The sequence below is a fragment of the Uranotaenia lowii genome, chromosome 2 (assembly GCF_029784155.1).
Source record: "Uranotaenia lowii strain MFRU-FL chromosome 2, ASM2978415v1, whole genome shotgun sequence".
NCBI classification, from domain to species: Eukaryota; Metazoa; Arthropoda; class Insecta; order Diptera; family Culicidae; genus Uranotaenia; species Uranotaenia lowii.
Genome location: NC_073692.1, coordinates 340,499,645 through 340,519,787, shown reverse-complemented (window position 1 = coordinate 340,519,787; position 20,143 = coordinate 340,499,645). Strand labels below are relative to the sequence as shown.

The 20,143-nt window shown below is 33.5% G+C and overlaps 1 protein-coding gene across 3 annotated transcripts in view; it reads left to right on the top strand.

The window, feature by feature from the left end:
- The window catches only part of LOC129746986 (substance-P receptor-like), a 191,941-nt gene that overhangs the window by 88,043 nt on the left and 83,755 nt on the right, over positions 1-20,143 (top strand). Inside the window, exons 1-2 of one of the 3 annotated variants that reach the window (XM_055740989.1) lie at positions 3,626-3,860; positions 4,015-4,647. The gene's annotated coding sequence lies outside the window, so the exon portion shown is untranslated. Of the gene's footprint in view, positions 1-3,625; positions 3,973-4,014; positions 4,648-20,143 lie in introns of those variants that run through there. The other 2 variants (XM_055740990.1, XM_055740991.1) reach the window with 2 other exon arrangements.

Below are 20,143 nucleotides of genomic sequence, written 5' to 3'. Positions count from 1 at the left end.
TGATACCTTCTTCTTCTTATACTCATAAAAATGAAAAGGTTCCACCAATTACGGTCACGATTTCAGAATTCAATGCCTTTCGGAAAGAAATCGTCACTTCCGTCAAGGATGTGAAGATTTCTTTTCAGATCGGTCGAAGGGGAACTGCTGGTATATTGGCGAAATCTTTTAATAAAAACATGATTTTTTTACGTACGACACTATAGTAATCGTATAATTGTTGCCACATGCTGGCCTTTCCAATGTAGCGGAGAACAGAAAAAGTTTTTGAAGGGAGATTTACAAAAATTTACCAGAAACAAATCTAATTTTTTTATTATTGGTGACTTTAATGCAAAAACCGATCTTGGAATATTATTTCATCAAATTGGGAATATTGGGGGATTTTTAGTTTTATGGCTGCTCTGCAGGTTATTATATTGTTGCTAATGGGCATAACTGTTTCCCTTCAATAAGAAATCCCTCCACAATTGATTTCTTTCTAACGGATTCAGGCAAGCATTGTAGTCAATTAGTTACTCATGCGGACCTCAATACAGACCACCTTCCAGTAACTTTTTCTTTACCAAAATTCCCATCGAAAACCCTTTAAAATCAACATTTAACTTTCAAAAAGTTGACTGGGAGCGATATAGGAATTTTATTGAACGCAATTTAGATGTAAACGTTCCACTGAATTCAATAGATGATATTGATTTGGCTGTAGAAAATTTGACAACTTCAATAGTCAATGCTAAAGCCGCTTCAATACCTAAAGTTAAACATAAATTTAATAAACCTTTGATCGATGATGATCATCAGTTTTTGATATAACTAAAAAACATTCGTCGACGCCAATATAAAAGTACAAGGGACCCTTATTTGAAATTAATTTATTGCGACCTTCAAAAAGAGATCAAACGCCGTTTAAATTTTATTCGTAATGAAAATTTTGCAAAAGCAGTAGAGGACATACAACCCTACGCAAAGCCATTTTGGAAATTAACTAAAATTCTGAAAAGCCCCAGAAGCCAATTCCTACCTTGAAAGATGGAGATAAACTTATTTTAACTAACGTAGAAAATGCTCAAAAATTAGCTCCAAAATTTGTGTCTGCTCATGATTTTAATTTGAACGCTGTTAGTCCAATTGATGCTCAAATTTGCCTTGAATTTGATGAAATTCTTTCTAAACAAAATGTATTTGAAAGTTCTTGTGAGACTAATATTGATGAACTTATATTGATTGGAAAAATGCCAAAGTGACTCCAATTTTGAAACCTGGAAAAAGTGCTTCAGAGCCTTCAAGTTATCGACCAATTAGTTTGCTTCCTTCTTTATGTAAACTATTTGAGAGAGTTATTTTGAATAGAATGATGATTCGCATTAATCAGAATTCAATTTTCCTTGATGAACAATTTGGTTTTCGTCATGGGCATTCTACTACACATCAACTTTTGAGTGTAACTAATATGATTAACGCTAACAAATCTGAAGGTTGTTCAACTGGTGTTGCTCTTCTTGATATTGAAAAAGCTTTTGACAGTGTTTGGCACAAAGGTTTAGTAGCTAAATTAGCTCGATTTGATTTTCCCGTATATTTATATAAATTATTTGACAAGCCGAACCTTACAAGTAAGCTATCAAAATTCATGCTCTGAAAGGACACCCATTGGAGCTGGTATCCCTCATGGTAGTTTACTTGTGCCAACTTTATACAATATTTTTACTTCTGATCTTCCTGATGTACCAGAAGGAAAAGGTAAAAGATTATTTGCTGATGATACTTTGCTTTCAGCCAAAGGTCGAAATTTACGGGTGGTTCGCAGTAGATTGCAAAAAAATTTAAATTCCTTTTTAAATTACTTGAAAATGTGGAAAATTTCTTTTAACGCTTCTTAAATTCAACTTATTTTATTTTCCCATAAGCCAAGAGCTGAATTTTTAAAACCTCACATTTGATCGGAATCTTACTTTTAAAAATCACATTGAAGATATTCAATCTAAATGTAAGAAATACACTAAATCTCCTTATTCTTTCATCAACAGGAAATCCAGACTTTGCGTGAGGAATAAGCTGCTCATATACAATCAGGTGTTCCGACCAGCGATAATGTATGCAGTTCCGATTTGGTTTGCGCGATGAGGAAGAAAGCCATCCAGAGGATTCAGAACAAGGTTATTAAAATGATTTTGCGGCTTCCACCTTGGCACAGCACCGAAGATCTTCAGCGGATTGCGGACATTGAATCTATCGAAGAGATGGCCAACAAAATCATCTCTAACTTCAGAGGAAAATCGATGCAGTCTTCCATCGCAAAGATTCGTTCTCTTTACAATTAGTTTAATTTTAGGATAGTTTTTAGTTTTTAGTTTAAAAAAAAATCAGCTATTATGTGCTACTATGAAAATTTGTTATTTTCAAAAATGTAAAGTAGCGCAATCTGGTGTCGGTATTGCCTTTTATTGATAGTGTTTTGCGAAGAATGGAGAAATAGTGTCCTGTCTGTTTATCTGTGCTTCTAGTATTCAAATACCCTCTCATGCCAGATTTGGTTTCGTTGGCTTGATTTGTTCTCGAGTTATGCAAAAATTGTATGGAACTCCCATCTCTATTTTCTATCAATTGTGAAGTTTCGAGCAAATTGGTTTAGTAGTTTTCGATTCTATAGGGATCAGACAGACAGACATATAGTCAGAAATTCAATGTTAAGTCTATACATGCATGATTTACCTTGTCCAAGTATCTACCGTTTTATTCTGATAACAGTCCGAAATTTGTGGAACATCATTCGCTTTAAGAGTAAGAGAAAAAAATCGGAAATTAACCTCAAAATAAATGGTTGTCTATCGAAATGACATAAACGGTTTAATAGATATCTTTCAACTCAGTTAGAAATCATTAGACCGCACGGTATCCGGAAAACCATATTACAAAAATCAACAACCATATTCGCGGGGATAAATTTTACTAGTCTTTTTTTTTTTTTTTCTTATGCTCAACTACCTCCAAAATGTAAACAAATCGTTATGAACCTATACACCGTTTTATAGCGTCTGGTGTGGCAAATAGGTGGGTAATGAATGATGATTATCATCATCATCGCCAGGGTTAGGTTAGGTGTCGGGAGAACGTGGTCTCTCAACTTCACTGGAACGACCACGTGTTTCCAATAGAGAAATTCACTCGGAGCGGGACTCGATGGTTTGAAACCAGAAACAACTGCACCGAGTTCATTCGGAGGAAAACACATCGAAGCTGATAACGAACGATTTTCCAATGGATTCTCTCTCTCTGTTACGAGGAAAACAACTTAGACCTGCCAAGAGAGGAAGAAAGTTTTCCAAACTTGGTGTCAGACGGCGGCGCTCTACAGTAATAGAAATAGCAGCAGGGAGCACATTCAAGGTCCCACATCCCGTGTAAACTGTCTCGGCTTTCCCCGAATGGATTCGGAGCAGATATTACGGGAATGATGACGATGATGATGGCAATGCAATGATGGGGGCCAAGATTTTCGCCACCCCCAACAATCCCACACCGGGCGGCGAGATGTTCAGGCGTCGTCATCATCAGTAGATTCATCCGGCGGGATGTGTAACGTGGAGCCGTCCTCCTGATTGTTTCAGTTGGTATCGGGCCGGCGTCGTGACTAGTTGGCACTTCCAGAGGATCCAGAGGAATCCAGAAAACCATCCGGGAAACCTATCTCTGAGACTTTAAACGATGCGGCGGGCGCTAGAAATAATTTAATTCGATTCCGGCAGTTACGCGCGCCGGGCCAATAAAGATTACTGAGTGATACTTGAGATTGAACGTTCGATTGAGTTCAATCGAATTCACGTGCTCGTTTTCTTCGGGGAGGTTAATTATTGAGAAGGGTTAGTGCTATTTTAATGGGAAAAAAAAATTGAAAGTCAAGTTTAAAAAAGTCATTATGAAAAATTAAGTGAAAAATTCTACTACACAAGTTCCTTCAGTAGTGATCAACAGGTAAAGGACCGAAGGGTTTATTTTAAACCAATTCCCTCGAAGGTGCTTCAATTTTGTGCGTGCAACAAAGCTCAAGAGGGATTTGGAAGTACCCGAAAACCCTGCAACAAATTTGTAAAAGATGGATCCGTCGGCTTATTGAGCCGTAAATCAAAAATATGAAAAGGGGCAGATAAAATTCGAAACAGAAGAGAAATCCCGGTTTAATGCGAAACAGGCTGCTGCAGCTAATGGAGTTCAATCTGTTGTTGTGTTGATGGACTCACCCCCGCATTTGTTGTTTGTTGGAATCATCTCAATTGGCCGAAAATTCATTTTTGATTCCACCGAGCGGGATTACAGGAAAAAAAGCAGCCAACAAATCTGCGAAAGAGTTTCCTGAGCAACCGGAATATGTGCGAGCGTTGATGGTTTTTCCAAATGAGGTGAAAGTGATTCCGGATGAAAAATTGATTAACGCAATTAATCTTTCAGCTTGTTTAGTGCTGATAAATCGGTGAAGCATTTTGTGGTAGTGATTAGTAAAAGTTAAATTTCGCCATTTCGTCCAGTTCAAAGTGTTGGAGAAAATCTGTGTTTGATTGCTGTGATTTTTGGAGTTCGAGGTTTACATGGAACCGGCATACTTAAGGATATTAGATTAGGACGACCAAATTCGAAAAAAAAATCTTCAAGGTAAATATAAAAACATTTTGATCGAGTATTTTTTTTTTTTGAAATTCGGTGAAATTTATGATAGAGAGTTTGAATCCATAATTCTGTGAATATGTGGTTAGTGTACAATCAATAACACAAGGAAACTGAATTTTTATTATTGTTTTTCAAAACTAATTTTTAAAGATTTTGGTGTCCTGAATTCAAATCATTAGTCACATATTGTCAATCAGCTCTAGTTTTGGTAATATGGCGTGTGTAAACTTCAAAACCGATTAGTTTTGAGTAACACAAGCCTTGATAACTAGTTAGGTAGTTATTAAGATGCTTGTTCAATTGAAATAGATTGTTAATTTACCATAACCTTTTATTCAATCAAGGATTCAGATCTTGCCTAGATATATTAATTTCAGAAAAACAATGGTTAAAAAAAATTAAATTTGAAAATTTCAAGAAATTTTCATAGATGTGATATCAACTGTTTCGGCCATCATTAAAGAAAGTCATTTTGATTTATGATTTCTGTAGCGCCATTGGTTTGCAAAACTGGATCGGCATATTACTGAATACTTGTCGAATTTAATGTTTTCTTATTTATTTTTAATTAATTTTTCAACACTAATAATTTTCGAAGTTTCAGTTTTTCAAGCTGAGTTTTGGCATAGCTGTCCGGATAGTTGGCGTCGCTTACTCAATCGCAAAGTCGATCAAAGTAAGCTACCGCTTCCTGGAATAGCTAAAAATTCTTTGAAAGTTAACGATTGTTTACTTAGTGCTCCAATCGCTAACAATAAAGTAATTGAAGAACAGCTTAAAAATCCATTGGTATCGAAAAACTTACATAAACTATGGACTTTGAACTAAGAAATATAGTTCAGATGATTTGCCAATCGTTGCACAGCTAAGCACACGATTTTGGTTTTTATGCTGTTTTTCAGTCATTTCAAGCGAATTCACTCGGTTTTTTACTCGATTTTACTTTTACAGGATTGGTCAACAAGATTTAAAAGTTCAAGTGCTCAAAGAAGTGACATAACAATTTAAAAACTTTCAAATTTCATTCATTCCTGAGATGATGAGAACTGAGATTTTTGAGAATTGAAAAATAACTAAAATTTTAGTTTTGAAAATCGGTTCAATATTTGATAAGATACAGCGAAGCGAATCAAAAGTCGAATGTAGTTTTTTTAAGTTACTTTTTTTCTACTGTCTGATCCGAGATGGCATTGAATCTCAACATATTTATACAGCGTTAGAAAAATTTATTTTTGACAATTCTGAAAACCAATTGAACTCTTGAAAAAAAAAAGCTGTCAAAAAATCTAAATATTTTAAAAATAAAATTGTTTTTTCGGACTTTTTTCATTCGGAAACAATTTTTGAAAACTTGATAGAACTTATTTATTTTGAAATATTGAGAAACCGAAATAATTCCCTACACAATATACTTCGTCGATTTGGGGTTATTTTGAATTCCTCAAACCCTGGAGTCTGAAAAGCTTCTTTTTGCTCTAAACTCATCCATGATTTTTCGAAGAATTTTTAAGTAACTTTAAGTAACTTTTAGGATTGCATGAGAAAATTTTATATTTTGTACTGTAAAATCAGTATCATTTTTGTTTCTTCTGTGGAACCGAGCTTGTTCAGGCTTCTTGTGTCAATTTGTTAAAGAAGATTTTCCGCTGAACCACTTTGTCGAAGACTGTAACTTCGTATTTCGTTAGACAAAAAAAAAAAAGGTGATGAATGGGTGCATGTCTTTTAGTTTTTAAAACCAATAAACTCAATTGATATCACTGCTGGTTGCCAAGCAGGGTATTGCGTGACTTCTTTTTATGCAATACTTCATAAGTTTCAGCAGTGATGAATTTATTGTTTATCAATATGAAAAGACATAACCCTGTTAAACAGCTAATAACTTGTTTGTCTAGAAAAGAAACAAGTCGGCTGGGAAGGATGGTATCGCAGCTGAACTCATCAAAATGGGCCCGGACAAGTTGACCGATTGCCTACACCGGTTGATAGTCCGGATCTGGGACATAGAACAGCTACCGGAGGAGTGGAAGGATGGGGTGATATGCCCCATCTACAAGAAGGGCGACAAATTGGACTGTGAGAACTACCGAGCGATCACTGTCCTCAATGCCGCCTACAAAGTGGTGTCCCGAATCCTACTCCGCTGCCTAACGCCACAAGCAAACAGATTCGTGGGAAATCATCAGGCTGGCTTTATGGAGGGACGGTCTACGACGGACCAGATATTCACATTACGGCAAATCCTCCAAAAATGCCGGGAACACCAAGTCCCTACGCACCATCTATTCATCGACTTCAAAGCCGCATACGACACGATCAACCGTTATGAGCTATGGAAAATCATGCACGAGAACGGCTTTTCCGAAAAGCTGACCAGACTGATCAAGGCGACGATGGATGGAACGCAGTGCTGTGTGCGGATTTCGGGTGAATTGTCGAGTTCATTCGAATCGCGCAGGGGGCTTCGACAAGGTGATGGTCTATCCTGCATGATGTTCAACGTGGCGCTAGAAGGTGTTATTCGACGAGCGGTGGGCGAAATGCGGGGCACGATTTTCAACAGATCCAGTCAACTTATCTGCTTTGCCGATGACATTGATATAGTCGGCAGATCATCTGCGGCGGTGGAGGAGATCTACCGCAAACTGAAACGCAAAGCAGGAAGGATTGGGTTGATGATTTATACGTCCAAGACGAAGTACATGCTGGCCTGTGGATCCGAGACCGACCGCACCCGCTTGTCCAGTAGTAACAAGGTCACGATCGACGGCGACGAGCTGGAGATAGTCGAAGACTTTGTCTATCTCGTCTCACTGGTGACCGCAGACAATGACACCAGCCGTGAGATCCGGAGGCGAATCATCAGCTGAAGTCGTGCCTACTATGGACTCCACAAGCAACTGCGGTCGAGAAGACTTAGCGCTCGCACGAAGTGTAACCTGTATTTTTTTTTTTTTTTTTAAGTGTAACCTGTATATGACGCTCATTAGACCGGTTGTTCTCTACGGGCACGAGACATGGATTTTGTTCGAGGAGGACCTGCGTTCACTCGGAGTATTCGAGCGATGAGTGTTAAGAACCATCTTTGGCGGCGTACAAGAGGACGGAGTGTTGAGGCGAAGGATGAACCACGAGCTCACGCGACTCTACGGCGAACCCAGTATTCAGAAGGTGGTGAAGGCTGGCCAGATACGCTGGGCAGGACATATTGCGAGAATGCCGGACGACTGTCCTGCAAAATAGGTGTTCGCTACGAATCCGGTAGGAACAAGACGAGCGGGGGCGCAACGAGCGAGGTGGTTAGACCAAGTGGAGCGTGATCTGGCGAACGTGGGGTGCCCGAGAAATTGGAGAACGGTTGCCATGGACCGAGTGAATTATGTTCGTCAAGTTATGTCGTAAGACGGTATACTATCAAAATTAACTTTTTTGTCTTATAAGTTACGAAGCTACGATCTTAAACAAATTTTATCAGCGGAAAATTTCCTTTAGAAAGTTTATAAATTGGCACAAAAACCATTAGCAAGCTGGTTCCACAAAAGAAACAAAATCGATGCTGATTTATCAGTACAAAATATTCAATGTTCCCATACAAACTTAAAAGTTCGAATTTACTTATGTAAATGTTACATAAAAATTCTGCAAAAAAAAAATCATGAATGGGTTTTGAAACAAAACAAAGTTTTAAAGAGGGTTTGAGAAATTAAAAATTGACCCCAAATCGACTCAGTCTATTACATAATGAATCTAAAGTCAACAAAATCGGTCATCATTTTAGGCCAGAAGATCGCCGACAATCAACAGGTTAAATATCCTCGGAGCGAATATTTTCCGAACAGCTTTGGAGGATCCAATTTGTCTTGTGAGCCTACTTGGTTGAATAATTCTACTAAATCAAAGCAATCGAAGGATTCCATTTAGTTCAGCCACGGTATCAGTCGAAAACTCTTACTGAAGAAGATAGTCGGTTGCTTTCGGATTATCGGTATCTATAACTTTTATTATACCGTGGTTGAATTTACGCGAACTTTTCTATTGCTTTGATTTAGGTAAAATGGATACAACCACGCCCAAAGGTTCAAATCGATGACTGATTCATACTCAAGCAAAGCCGCATTAAGCCGTCGGGGGGCCCGGGCCAATTTTCATATATTTTTTTTCAATTTAATCTAAGTTATGCAGCAGTTTGTCAACAAAAATTTCTAGTTTATCATTTTAAAAACAAACTGTATTTCTGCTTAAATAAATGCAAATTAAATCTGCAGATCGTTTAATCTAACTCGAGAGATCGACCCTAATCAAATATTCATAATCACAATAAAATTTCTGTTGAATGAGTCGTGGTCAAAATTAAATCAAAATTCTCCATTAGGCATATACTTGTGAACCACAAAAATACCATTCAAATTCAAGTCTCAAATAATTGTGCAACGAAAAATTGTGAAAAGCAAGTGGCTACAGCATTTAAAATTCCAAATTTGAATAAGAAAATATCAGTTAAAATTTCGAAAACGAATTGAAAAATTGTTCCGATTAAGATCCAACATTCCAAGTTAATACCATATATTGATATTGGTTTTCTTAAACAAAATAACAAGCACATGAGGATTTTTTTTTGTTCCTGGACATCAACAATAGAATAAAGAACAAATTTAAATACAAGAATTCAGAGTGCCAGAACTAGGTTCAGTCATCCGGATATTAATTTTGAAATTCTAGAATTTTAAAAACTGAAATAAAAACTCTCGTTAGAATATAAATGGATAATTTGAATAAAGAGCATTTTCTGTCATTTCTTCATTAAAATTGGCTAAAACCTAAGGAAAAAAAATGAGAATTGTAATATTTAATCGAAGCACATTGTGTCTCTGAAAAAAAACAAGCAAAGAAAATTTTCAAAACTCGGATATCGAATGCTGGCAGATTGGAATTTGAAAATTGAAAAATTAAAGACCCTATTCGTTATTTGTTATCAGATTTTAAATATCATGCTTCGTACTCGAATGAAAAAAAAATTAGAATTAGGATTTTTGATAAATTGCAGTTAAAAACTTGGAATTTATCTCATAATAGCGAAAAAATATATTCTTTTCGAAATCAAAGATTTGTAAATAATTTTGGCTTTGTCGAATGTTTGCAAGTATGGAACGTTACTTCATCATTTTACTATTTGCTCAACCCATATGAGGTCTTCAGAATCAAAGGGGTAAAAGTGCAAAAATGGTCAATTTTAAGTTTATAATACATAAAGATTTTTCATAATTCATACCTACTATATTTGGGGAAATTTTCAGATTGTTGAAAAAAAATTAATTTTTCCGATCAAACGAAAGTTTTAACTTTCTGAAACATGTACTAAAAAAACAAGGAAAAATAAAACTTTGAAGCGCGATTTCTCGAAAACAGCTTTGATTCACGTATCACTCTGTGGATCTGAGGTGAGCCAGATTTCTCGGTTTTATCTTGGTTTGCCCGGATATTTTATTCAAAATTTGGAAAATTTTGGATCCGGCCCGGTTGCCTTGATTTAATTAATAAAGCCCAATTTTATTCACTTTATTTACCAAATAAAAAAAATAACATAATATTTTTTTTCCATTATGTGACAAAAAAAATTGAAAAAGTTTATATAAATAATTATAAAGGGTTTTTGGAAGCTCAAATTACGATTTAAAATATGCTGATAAGTTTTGAAGAAATAAAAATTGCCCGGATATTACCGGATTTTTGTACGACTATTTTGAAATCAAATGTCCGGGTTTTGCCAGATTTTTAGATAAAACAAGAGCCAGGATTTGCTAGGCCTAGAGACGCTCTGAAAAAAATATGGCAAACTTATTTTTGTTTTCCTCAATGTATGTTTTACCACTTAATGTTTTAAAACTTATGAAAATTTGTGTATGTTTCACTTTACTTGCCAAATCAAACAAAAAAAAGCCCTTTAAATGTTTTTAATCATGCGCCAAACTCTTGAAGCAAAGTTATTTAAAATAATAATAAAGGCTTTTTTGGAAGCCAAAATTTCGATTTAAAATATGCTCATAAGTTTTGAAGAAAAAAAAAATGTCCCGGGGCAATTGAACCCTTTGCCCCTTTTGAAAAAAAAAACGTGACCTATTATCACTAGCTTTTGATATTTAAAAGAATAATTTTTCAAACGAACTAATGTTATATCGTGAATAATTTTGATTTTTTAATTTACCGTAAACTGGGGGAACTTTGATCAACATGATTTTTTTTTTGCAGATAATCGTCATTAACTAAGTCTGAAGTTAAAATATCTAAAAACGGTTTTCTACGTTTGAAAGCCTATTAGTAGAGTTTCAAATAGGCTAAATTTGGTTTGTAGTTTGAGATTTTCCTATATTACTTAAAATGTAGTAATATCTGTTTTTTCGAAATCTCAAAAACAAACACCTTTTCTGATAAAAAGATAGCATTCAGAAGCTAATTAGTTGTTTTAAATGGAAGTTTAACTTTTTTTCTTTGTAAAGGTATAGTTTAAAAGTTATTTTTATGGTCATTCTATGGTAATTTTTGGATATTTAAAAAACGAATATTTTCTATGAGAAAGCCGATATAGAACGAATGACTAAAAACCCTAACAAATGGCTAAGTTTGAATAAAAAATAGAACATAGGAACAATTGGAGCACCAAGGGAATTGCATGAAAATGAAATTTCATTGGTTTTTGATTCCAAAAAATATTGAAAATGTTTATAATTTTTGCTCCTAGATTTATGCAGCCCATCTTTTGAGTATTTTTTTTTTTTTTGAAAGAATTGAAAAAAATTGTTGAAAAAATTCAATGGAGTCCAAACAAAAAATTACTGCTATTCATATTTTAAGTCTGCTATGCTAATTGACATCATAACAATTATTTTGAAGATCTTGAGATACGTTAAAAATATAGTGTTCAATGTTACCCCGAAACATGAAATCTGGTTTTATAACAAACATCCAGTTATAGCCACTAATGCCGTGTGAATATTGAGCTATCGTTAATCATGCTATATACTCCTTACCTCAGGAAGTATTTCAAAACTTTTCAGTGTTACAAAAAAACAACCCCTTCCAAAATAATCAAAATTGAATTAAAAAAGTGATCAGTGTTCCCCCAGTTTGTTAATCAAGGTACGATAGTTAAGAGCTAAATTTAAAAATTTACTTAATTTTTTTCGCACCTAAATATGCATCTGTTACCCAACTTAAAATTATGTTTAGTTTTTCATTATTGATGTGCATAAATGCGAAGCCCGTTCCCAATCAAAGAACCCTGTTCTGTTAAAGTTTAGCAAAAATACAATTAGGAAACATTTACAGAACTACGATTTGAAATTGTCTCCAGAGATACAAAAAACATATAGATATTTAGTGTGGACCACGATACCCCACTCTTCCCCAAAATTTTGATAATTTAAAAAAAAACCAAATGATAAAAAATGAAAATGTTTTAAATATGACGAGCTTTCAAACTTTCCTGTGCTTAAATTGGTGATCTCAAAAATTGACCTGGAAAAATAAATGCATTATCTTTATTCGAAGTTTAAGGAAACAAACAACATGAAGAAAGTAATAAAATACACGCTTTTCTATCAGAGATATCCGAGATAACGGTTGGGAGTTTTATGCTAGAAAAAGCTTTTTTCAAGTTGATTGAGATTAGTGCGTCATAATGAACGTTCATTCAATTGAAATGTTTATTCATTCAAATAGTGTCATTCAAAATGCTTGTACAAGATCGAAACATAAATTTAATTTCTATATACTGTTTAGTAAGCAATTGTTTACTGTCGTCTAATTGAGATTTAAGACTAAAGATCGACCAAATATCATTCTGCACGTCTTTACTTCTCGTTAGCTCGTTTTTTCTACTAATATCTAAACTAACTCAAAAAATTGAGTCACGTAATAGAACCCGATTCAATTATCCGTGAATCGTATATCTTCTTTATTTTGAATTCCAATTAGCAGCCCTCGAGTTAGCTCTATGCAAATAAAATATGTCATCAACTTGCTACACAGCCAAAGCAATATTGAATCTCAAAAGACACAAACCTAATCCTGGTACGGTTTCTACGTAGTATTAGGAACATACTTGTCTCCTCACTTTTCCTCCGCTTGTGAGGGGTTCTCATGAAATTATTTTTTATTGAAAAAGGTATTTCAATGAGGTCCATAATACCACTCATCTGATTTGCTTCAATTAAAATCAAATGGGTATGGAATTCTACCCGATGCTGGAAACTGTCACACATCAGTCGAGGTTCTCATCGGACGACATTCCAGACATTTACTACCTACATTTGTACAAATATACTGTAAATTGGTTTGTTCCTAGTGTCCTAGGAATTCCGGAATTGTCCTGAAGCACATTCATTTACGGCGGACTGCACACGTCTTTTCGTCTCGAAGAGGATGCTTAAGGCTATAAATAAATGGCTAGACGGAAAAAGATCCTTACATTATATTGTTTTTTTTTTGTTCAGAATGTATCTGAAAGCGGATCAACATGGAAAAGACTTGCCGGCAATGTAATTAAATTTATTATCCGATTACTGCTGCCTGACCTAATCATGATTATGTATTTTGAATGACTCAATATCAAGTCTACTTAATGATTAACATGATGTCATTTATTAAATCATATATGTTTCTCAATAGAAAAAACGATCCCATCAAAATTTTCAAAATCCTCAGGATTAAAACTTTAATTTTTAAAGAGAAATGGAGGTGTGTAATCTTGAAATACGTGAAGATATAAAATTAAAATCAATTTCAAATTTAAACTAAGCTTAATCATTATAACAATAATTCTAAAATGAGAATCGGAACATGCAATTGTGAACGTTCTTTGCCAACTGCCTGCCTCAAATCTAAACATTTGAAACGTGTTCATCGACAACTCATTCATCAATCAAAGAACGGAATTCAACTCGGCTTAGAAACAAGTGAAAACAGATGTGTATCTATAAGCAATTTAGTGGGATTGTAAACCACTCGGGAGTAGACGAAAACCACATGTCTTTCCTAGGCTAAGTGAAAATTAAGGACTCACCCTTTGATAAACATAATGAGCTGTTAACAGATCAAGATTTTTGAACTCAATTGACACTTCCAACCATTATTGTTTATAGCACTTACCGTATATCAGTTAAAAGCATTGTGACTGAACTATTTGTTTTGTTCAATGTGAATATTTATAAAGCATAGCATAGCATAGCATAGCATTGAGTGACTATATAAATCATGCATTGGTAAGTCATTGGCAACAAGGAATGCCTCGAGAAGCGTTTATTGCCGATGATCAAGAAGCATGATGGACCCGTCATATTTTGGCCCGATTTGGCATCATGTCACTACGCCAAAGACACACTAGGGTGGTACAAAAGACAAAATGTCTGTTTTGTGCCAAAAGGCATGAATCCGACAAATTGTCCCGAAACACGGCCAATCGATAATTTTTGGGCTTTGACCAAAACAAAGCTACGAAAATACATAAAACCCCAGCTGATGACATCAGAAAATTTAAAAAAGATTGTCCAAAAGTGGTGAAAATGATGGGTTATGCAACTGTTCTGAAGCTTTTTGTCATGTTTGAGGAAAAGAACGAAGTCTGGCTTATGGTTGAAGATTTTCATCAAATAAGGTACAAATAAGTGAGCCAAATAAAATATATAAAATTTTACAAAATAATTTTTTTTTTATTATTTTGAAAGTTTGTTAATAACTTCTGGAACTGTCTATAAGTGTAGTAACTTAATGCATACCGTGGCAAATCAATGTAATCGTAATCGGGATAATCTGATTCAAAAAATTACCTTTTCAGGCAGTGAGCTCATTCGACCCAAGGAGTTCTATTCAGTAAAGTGGGGGAAGGATTTTTTAGGAGAAATCCTAAAAGGCAAATAGAATCAATGAGCAAAAGAAAAATGAAAAATTGATAAACAAAATAATTTCTTTAAAACAATATTTCAACAAACTCTAATAAAAAGTGATAGGTTTCCGCCAGTGCTGTTTCCCAAATATCACTAATCGGTCCATCTTCCTTGAAAACAATAAAACAAATCAAACGCCAATTAATTTTTTTGCATTCATTTTAGTACGTAATAAGTAGGCTCCATCATAAATAAAAAACACGAGCAAACAAGTCGAGAGGAAATGCCGTTCGGTCAATCATTCTGCTTTTTTCCTTTCTTCTACTCAGAGCCATCCACAACGGCCAAATTTTTAATGGAAATTCACTTTTAAATTGCAGCACAAAATTCTGCAACAACTCTTCCCTCAATAATAAGGTTTCAGATACCGTCAAATAAGACATCATGCAACAGCAATGTTAGATGCAATATTTGTGTACTACAATACTCATTCAGTTTTTTTTTTAAATATAATGTAATAAAGTTTTCAATTAATGATTACAAAATGATGATGACATAGTTTCTCACATCGTGAGATAGTTTATTTTCAAGTTTTTATTCTCCTAGAAATTGAAAAAAAACCGTGTAACAGATGTACATATTTTTGAATTTTTCGATGCCGTAAAAAACTTTACCCAGTACGACGGATTGGCTTTATAAAACACCTACAAACTTTATATTGCTTCTATAATCCTATATCAACACTGTTTGTGTAAAAATATTTTTCGGACAGTCACCATATTTTTTTTATTAAACATTTTCATTATTCAGTTACCAGTCTGAGCTTAAATTAAGGTTGTCAGTACGTATCCGAGCCGGAAAATCTGGGCAATTTTATCTTAAAACCTGGCAAAATTTGGACATTTAATTTCAAAATTGACGACAAAAAATCCGGGCAATATCCCGGCAAATTTTGTCAAAAGCCATAAATTGCTCACAAAACTCAAGAGAAAAAATAAAAAAAACTTTTTTCCATCAAAACTCATCGAAAGATTTTAGATTGTATTTAAGGCTTTCAAAAAAACGTGATTATTTTTATAAAACTAGTTAAAAAAAAATCTTTTTGGAGGCATAAAATCAAAAAAAAATTACAAATCAATTTGTTTTATTTTTGTTTGATTTGTCAAAAAAAGTGAAAAAATCCGGGAATTTTTCAATGAAATCCGGGCAACCGAACCAGGCCGAACTGTTCTTGAATTTTATATTAAATATCCTGGCAAACCCGGATAAAACCGGACAATCTAGCAACCTTAGCTTAAATGCATAAAAATTCAAATCAAAGATTCGGCTTTTAAATCTAGTTTCCATACGCTGATATATGATTGTTTTGCTTCACACGCGTGGTCATTTAAAAATATCATCCATCTAAATTTTAATTTCTATTTATAAAATTTTTACCGTGAACTGTATGCAGCACCCTTATGCTTTTACTTTAAAACGAGTTTGACAGAAAAATTGTATCGAACAAAACCAAAAATTACTGCAATTGCTGCTTTATGCGTTATAATATTAGATATATATCAAAAACTTTAAATTTTAAAACGTTTCATATGATTTTTCATCAAAAACTAAGTTTGTTGCAACTTACTCCTTTTTCTAAGAAGCGTGAAAAACGTAAATTTTTGTAAATTTAAAAATAACTGGTGAAAACAATAATTACAATTGAAACGTGTTGCATGCTGCTCCAGTTGACGGTACTTTGGAAAAAGTAACTTAAATTAAAATATCGGAATGAATTACAGGATGAAATAATTTAGTAAAATTAACGACAATAATTTATCAAAAAATTTATATCCATTAAAATTAAACCATTTTGGTGGACCTTTGAAAATTCGTCAAAAATTATGTGTTTCGTATTATGAGAATCTCTAAAGATTTCAAAGTTTTCCAAATTACGTCATCGGTTCATGATTTGAAAAGTGCCATTTTTACACCACTTTTTATACTTTTTGTGGTCATGATCTTTTGGTAATTTTTAACGACTGATATTGTTTGATTCTTTATTTTCTAACTGGCATTTCAGTCTTTAGGAAGCAAATCACAGAATTTTACAATTTGCCTGACGTTTCGGTCTTTTATCTTGGTCTTCTTCAAGGGATAATTTGCATTATACTGTATCTGTTCCTGAGTGTATACTGTGTGAAGAGAATTTCTGTCAGATTTTAACCTATTTCAATGAATTTTCACAATCCTAGATGTCGTTATCATATAAAAACTGTTGAATTTTATGTGGACACATTTCACGTAGCTTACTAGTAAAAATGGTTTAATTACGACCTCTACAATGGTGAAAATCAATTGAAATAGGTTAAAATCCAACAGAAATTCTCTTCACACAGTATACACTAGGGAACAGATACAGTATAATGCAAACTATCCCTTCAAGAAGGCCAAGATCAAAGGCCGAAGCGTCGGGCTAATTGTAAAATTCTGTAAACGTGATCATGGGCTTTTTGATGCCTTAGATTTCAAAATAGCTTAATGACATGTTCTACAATGTTTCATTATTTTTAATTGCGCATATTTTGCCATTATATTTTTCTGATCGATACACCTAAAAGTGAGATTTTTTAAAAAAATTTTGAGTTTTTCATCAATAAAAATGACGTCTTCAAAAAGCTTGTAGACAATACAATTTTAAAAACATTTTATAAGACTTTAAAGCTTTATCTTTTGAAACAACAGATTTAAAGACATTTTTCTAAAAACTAACTTCAAAAAACGAAATTTTCGTTTAACTTCTTTCAAAGCGACTTTCGAGTCTTACTTTATATGAGAGAGCTGTAACAATTGTAAAAATACACAACTTCATTGGAGGTATCATGTTTCTATCTTGACGTTAAATGATACTTTTTCTGTAATTACGTTTTAAAATTGCATATTTTCAATGTTCCATATCTCTAAATGTTGCAAACTTATGAAAGCAAAATGATATGCATTTGTAAGGCACATTCTTGAGCTTTAATGAACATATAATTTCATTTGTATGTATCAGGTTTTACTACTAAAATTATTTATCTGAAAGATGGTAGTTTTGATGTTTTAACTAAGCCAGCCTGGTAATCTCTTGCTGTTTGGCAAAAGGAAGGATGAAATCATCTTTTTTTCCATTCCTACCGTTGACAAGTGAAGAGAACAGTTCTTAATTTATTAAGATTGAAGAGTTGACCCTGCTTAGAAGCGTTAGTTCCATTATAGTTAGTTAATCATTTATCTGAAAGAAGGTAGTTTTGAAGTAATGGGCATTTTGCGTATTTTATCAACACACATCTTAACAAATGTTGCCGGTTTAACACGAAAGTGGAATAGATGGATGATGTTGTAACCTTTAATTTTCATAGCTGAAAATTAAAGGTTACAAATGAAATTATATGTTCATTGAAGCTCAAGAATGTGCCTTTCAAATCATATCATTTTGCTTTCATAAGTTTGCAACTTTTAGAGATATGGAACATTGAAAATATGCCATTTTAAAACGAAATTACAGGAAAAGTACCATTTAACGTCAAGATAGAAACATAGCACCTGCAATAAAGTTGTGTATTTTTAAAATTGTTACAACTTTCTCATATAAAGTAAGACTCGAAAGTCGCTTTGAAAGAAGTTAAACGAAAATTTCGCTTTTTGAGGTCAGTTTTTAGAAAAATGTCTATAAATCTGTTGTTTCAAAAGATAAAGCTTTATAGTCTTTTACAATGTTTTTTTAAAATTGTATTGCCTACAAGCTTTCTGAAGACATCATTTTAATAGGATGACACACTCAAAAAAAAAATCTCACTTTTAGGTGGATCGATCAGAAAAAAATAATGGCAAAATATGCGCAATTAAAAATAATGAGACATTGTAGAACATGTCATTAAGCTATTTTGACATCTAAGGCATCAAAAAGCCCATGATCACGTTTTACGAGTTTTAAACCACTGTGCGATGGGACGAAATCCTGATTCGAAACTTGGTTTTGCATTTGAACCTAAAAAAGAATTAATTTTTCCATGTTCGATGATCATCGTTCCGGAATAGTGAAAGGAAATGCTTAAAATTTCAAACAATTTAAGATTCGGATTTGAAATTTTTACTCTTGATCTAATGCAAAATTTATAAACTTAAAATACATTCAATGATGATCCAGAATTGGAATACCAGAGTTTCATAAATCGTTTTTTTTTCATTCAGATTCAAAAGTTGTTGAATCGCAAATAAAAATAATGAAAGAAATCATACAGAAAATCAAAGATTCAAAATTCAAATAAGAGATTTCCAGTTAAGGATTCTGTTATGGAATGCCCTTTATGGTTCATAATGATTGGATATTTTTGTCCGGAATTGATATTGAAATATTTTTTTCAAATTTGGATAACAGAATTTTTTCCAGGTTCAAAATGCAGAATTCAGATTCAGAATTAAAATTTCATATCGCCTAGAAATCCAAAATCAGGTGATAAAACGAAAATTCAAACTTAAATTCGAACGAGTTTACATGAGATGAAAATAAATCTTATTAGAACTCCAAACTTCATCTTTTAATTTTATTCCTTTAAATTTAATTTATTCTCACCAAAAATTTTCTTCCGAATAAAGCCATTAAGATCCCTCATTTATTTTAGAAGCTTTAGAAAAATTTAAAACTCAATAAAAGATCCTAATCCCAAATAATGAAATACTCTTAGTAACACATATTCGTTTCACTATTCTTTTTGTTTGCATTTGACAAGCAAAGATGTTTTTTTTACAAATTCTTTATTTGAAACGGCTCATACCTTTAGGCTTTAAGGAGCCAAAGTCGATTTTGGTTGTTGACAATTGTTGGCTTAACTTAACACTTTGTGAGAGAAAAAAGGAAGATCGACAGGGAAATATGAAAATAAAAAAGAATTATAGACGAAGTTCGATAACTTTTAGAAAAAGATAGAAAGCAAAGATGTTGTAGAATAAAATTTGTCACCAAACCCATCCCAATGAGGCAGTTCTTCCTCGGCCCTGTCCTTGTGGGCAACGTAAAGCCAAGGTTGCCGAAAAAACTTCTGTGTTTTTGACAAAAAAAATTCTCGAGTTCTGTGATTTGATCCTAAAATTCTGTAACGGTTTTCTAAGAAGCTATTTCTATGAAGTTTACTGCAAAACCATGCCATACATTTACAAATTGGAAACTACTTACAGTTTTAATAGACAAAAATCAATTTACATTACCTTGTTTTTTTTATATTTTCATGAAATAGAGCCAGAAATTAACAGTCGAAAGTGACATAAAAATTTATAATTTACGGAAATCTGTACAAAATTTAGAAAATCTGTAAATTCTGTTCACTGCAAACGTATATCGTGTTCAGTTTTTCAATGAATGTCTTCAAACTGCAAATCTGGAAGGCAATCTGGTCGACCCCACTTGAAACTATCGGGATGCTTGAACATTGATTTTTCTTCAATGAGGAGTTTTGACTTGTTTTCATGCTGTTGAAGTAATGGGAAATACTTCGAAAAGAAATCGAGCGGAAGATTTGGCAAGTTTTTCGATGCGATTGATTTCGATTCCTTTGTTTTGAGCTTAATTTTTCTATGCTGAACTA